Raw genomic sequence first — 4,586 nt, forward strand, 5'->3', positions numbered from 1 at the left:
GAAGAGCCATCTTCCCTGTCATTTCACTTTTAGGCATGCAGACCCACATGCTGATTAGCAACCTGCAGGCACTTTCTTGATCTCTGACAATACTTTTGACTATGAATTCTGCCTCCACTCTATACCCAGTTTGTATACTGCCACGGTACCATTGGTAGAAGCTGTTACAATCCACCTTTCCTCCTTGACAGTTTATTTCAGTGGCTCCCACACACAGCTAAGGTTCTGAGTCACTGTCTGTCTGTTTTTCCATGGCATGACCTCAGGGAAAGGCTTTGCAAGTGTTTGATGATGGGGCTTTTACCTGCACCTTGGTTGGATCTTCTTGGAACAGTGCTAGAAGGTATCCCTCCTGAGCACTGAGACCATGCCAGTCCTTTGTCTTTTTTCTCATCTTTGTTCTCTGGCTCCTAGGCCTTCCCCCAATAGCTCTGTTTAGGTTATATTACCTCATGTGCAACTAGATTTGTACAGTTCTCTTCTGGTAGCAAAAGCAGAATGTTGTTCTCTTTTATCTAAAGAACTGAACCTCCTTGCAAAATCTGTAGAAGGCGCTGGATCACAAGCCTTGAATCTACTCCGCAATGAGCACATTTCATATCCTGATTTAATCAAATTGTGGGATACATAAGATTTATCAAATTATAGAAACAGAAGGTTCTAAGAGATTTCCTAGTTATTTTACCTTACAAGAAAACAGAGGTTTGGAGAGGTAGGTTATTTTTTAAAATAAACAGCTACTGATAAACAGATCTAGGACTAGAACCCAAGTTCAGGGATCATTCTTCTCTACCACTCTGCCTTTTCTTCTAAACTTTTTCTTTTTGTCCACATGAAAACTTTCTGCTAAAGATGCCCTCAGCATGTAGTTACTTAATGAATAGTTTAATGGGAGAGAATGAAGAAAGAGATATAATTTATATCAATGCTTTATAGGATGGCTGAGTAATGGCCCCTCCCAAAGATATCTATGTCCGAATCCATTGAACCTAAGAATATGTTACCCTACATTGTAGAAGGGACTTTACAGATACGATTAAGTTAAGGATCTTGAGATAAGGGGATTATTCTAGATTATGTGGGTGGACCCAATGTAATTACAAGAGTCCTTATAAGTGAATGTTGAAAGTAGCACAATATAATAGAAGGTAGACTGTCATAACTTAAAAATGCATGTTAGATACACTAAGCAACCACTAAAAAATAAAACAAAGAGTATAGCAAAATGGAGAGAAAACAAAAGTTTTTTAAATATGCAATTAATCCAAAAGAAGGCAGGGAAAAAAGGGGGGGAAGGGACAAAGAACTTATGGACAAATAGAAAGCAAACAGTAATACAGAGCAACATACAGCTTCAGAGATTCTGGGGACACCATCAAGCATGCCAACATATGCATAATGTGAGTTCCAGAAGGAAAGGAGAGAGAAAAAGGAGCAGAAAGAATATTTGAAGAAATAATGGCTAATAACTTCCCAAATTCGAGGAAAGATATGAATCCTGACATTCAAGAAACTCAACAAACTCCAACTCTGATAAACTTCACATATAGGATAAGATCCACACTGACATGTTATAATCTAATTGTTGAAAGCCAAAGACACAGAAAGAATCTTGACAGCAGCAAGAGAGAAGTAACTTGTCATATCCAAGGGATCATTAAAAAGATAAAAAGCTAATTTTTTTAAATCTTACCAGTCCCTTTCTTCTTTCCTTTTTAAAATTTATCTTTCTATTTTGAGAGAGAGAGCACATGCACGCACACTAGCATGGGAGGGGCAAAGAGAGAGGGAGAGAGAATCCCAAGCAGGCTCCATGTTTCCAGTGTGGAGCCAGACATGGGGCTCGATCCCACAAACAATGAGAACATGACCTGAATCAAAATCAAGAGTCAGATGCTTAACTGACTGAGCAACCCAGGCACCTGAAGAGCTAATTTATTAAGAAGCCACAGATTCCAGAAGGCATTGAGATGATTTATTTAAAGGGCTGAATGGGGGAGAAAAACCTGCCAATCAAGAATTATACATCTGGCAAAATTATCTTTCAAAAATGAAGGAGAAATTAAGATATTCTCAGGTAAACAAAAAATTGAAAAAGCTCATCACTAGTAGACATTCCCTATAAGAAATGCCAGAAGGACTCCTTCAGACTAAAATGAAAGAACACTGGATAGTAACTCAGAGCCATATGAAGAAATAAAGAACTCTAGTAAAGGTTTTGTATGTACCTACATACATAGGTAAATACAAATGGCAGTATTTTTTTTTGTTCTGTAAACCTTCTTTTTGTTTCCTATATGATAAGCCAATTAAGTAAATTAAATAAATAAATAAATAAATAAAAGCCCTTTTTGTTTCCTATATGATAAGCCAATTAAATAAAAAGCTAAGTTCATAAAAAGCCAAATTCATAAAAAATTATAATTCTGTGTTAATAGGTATATGATGTATACAGATAAAATTTGTGACAATAACATAAAGAAAGCAAAGCTGTGTAGGAGCACAATTTCTTTATGGTACTGAAACTAAGGGCAGTGCTCCTGGTGGTCCTGTGGATCTGTCTCTTGCTTCAACAGTGTTTGGAACAGACGGAACAGACCCAGGGATGCCCCTTCTACTGTACAGTGGATCAGAGATTTATTTAACACCAGCAGGTTCAGAGGAGACCGTTTCTCCAAAGATCTGAGCACCAAATGCAAGTGGGAAGGGTAATTTATAGTTGTCAGCTTCCATATCTGTGGGGGTTTTCGCCCGCAGCAAACAGGGCAAGAAGAACCCAGAAGAGGGGTCTCCAAGCTAGAGACCAGAGCTTGTTTTAGTCCCATCTGCCATCCTACGGTGTAAAACTTTATTCATTTTCCCAACACTACCAGCCTCTGACCACCCTCCAACCTTTTTTCCAGTCACAACCTTCGGAGCCATCTTCTTGCCCACCCTCTGCCTCCAGGACCAGCCAACATCCGATTTTGAATTTAGCTGCTCATCACCCATCAACCATGAGCTCCCAGATTCATCAGAATTATTCCACCAAGGTAGAGGCTGCCCTCAACTGACTGGTCAATATGTATCTGTGGGCCTCCTACACCTACCTCTCTCTGGGCTTCTATTTTGACAGTGACGATGTGGCTCTGGAGGATGTGGGCCACTTCTTCTGCGAGTTGGCTGAGGAGAAGCCAGAGGGGAGCTGAGCATCTGTTGAAGATGCAAAACCAGCGCAGGGGTCGCGCCCTCTTCCAAGACATGCAGAAGCCGTCCCAAGATGAGTGGGGTAAAACCCTGAATGCCATGGTAGCCTCCCTGCTTCTGGAGAAGAACTTGAACCAGGCCCTTTGGGATCTGCATGCCCTGGGTTCTGCCCATGCAGACCCCCATCTCTGTGACTTCATGGAGAATCGCTTTCTAGATGAGGAGGTGAAACTCATCAAGAAGATGGGTGACCACCTGACTAATCACAGGCTGTCCGGCCCCCAGGCTGGGCTGGGCGAGTATCTCTTCGAAAGACTCACCCTCAAGCACGACTAGAAGTCTCTGGAGCCCAGCAGCCTTTGAGAGGGTCCCTCTGGCATTCCCCCAGGTGCCAGGGCTTGTGCTTGAGTCTCTCCTTGTATCCACTAGGCAGCTTTTTAACCACCCTGAGCCCTCTCCCAAGCCGTGGACCAAATGAAAACAATAAAGCTTTTTTGCAGAAAGAGAGAAAGAAAGAAAGAAAGAAAGAAAGAAAGAAAGAAAGAAAGAAAGAAAGAAAGAAAGAAAGAAAGAAAGAAAGTTGGTATCAATTCAAACTACAGTGTTATAAATGCAAGATTATTAGTTATAATTCCCATGGTAACCACTATGAAGATAACTACAAGTTTATACAGAAGAGGAAATGAAAAAATCACATGATACAGTAGGAAAAAAAGATCAAACACAAATGAAGGCAGTATTAGAGGAACTGAGAAACAACAACAAAAAATTTGATACATAAAAAACACAGAAAAACGGCAGAAATAGTTCTTCCCTACGAGCAATTGCTTTGAATATAAATGGATTAAACTTGCCAATTAAAATACAGATACTGCCAGAATGTATTAAAAGAAAAAATGATCCAACTATATGCCGCCTACAAGAGACTCACTCTAGATTCAAAGACAAAGTTTTCATCTCAAATTGGCAGCAAATAGTTGTCATAATTAAGATGGAAAAAAACTGCATAGGCATGTGGAGCAGGAAAAGGGTGGACGTCAGGAATTCAGTGTTGGACACATTAGGTCTGAGATGTCTGTAGACACTCCAGTGAAGATACTGAAGAGGTTGGATATATGAGCCTGAAGTTCAGGGGGAAGATCCAACCTAGAGATAAATATTTATAGTCATCCTCACAGATTTGGTTTTTGGTTTTGGTTTTCATTTTTGTTTGTTTGTTTGTCTTTCTGTTACTGATTTGTTATTTAAAGCTCTTGGAATAATGAGATATAAAGAAAGAGTCTGTGTTGATAACAGTTCTAAAAACTGAGTTTGGGGTCATTTCAGCATAATCATTTGGAAAAAAAGAGTAGGAATCAGTATAGGAAACAGAATAGTGGTTGATAAAGCAGGGAAATCAG

General features: G+C 39.8%; 1 pseudogene; it reads left to right on the forward strand.

Annotated features, from left to right (window-relative positions):
• The first annotated feature begins 2,872 nt into the window (after positions 1 to 2,872).
• LOC112868272 (ferritin light chain pseudogene) lies at positions 2,873 to 3,689 on the forward strand (annotated as a pseudogene).
• Positions 3,690 to 4,586: the final 897 nt, after the last annotated feature.

This window comes from Puma concolor, chromosome D3 (genome assembly GCF_028749965.1).
Source record: "Puma concolor isolate L17-30 chromosome D3, mPumCon1.1.hap2, whole genome shotgun sequence".
Classification (NCBI taxonomy): Eukaryota; Metazoa; Chordata; class Mammalia; order Carnivora; family Felidae; genus Puma; species Puma concolor.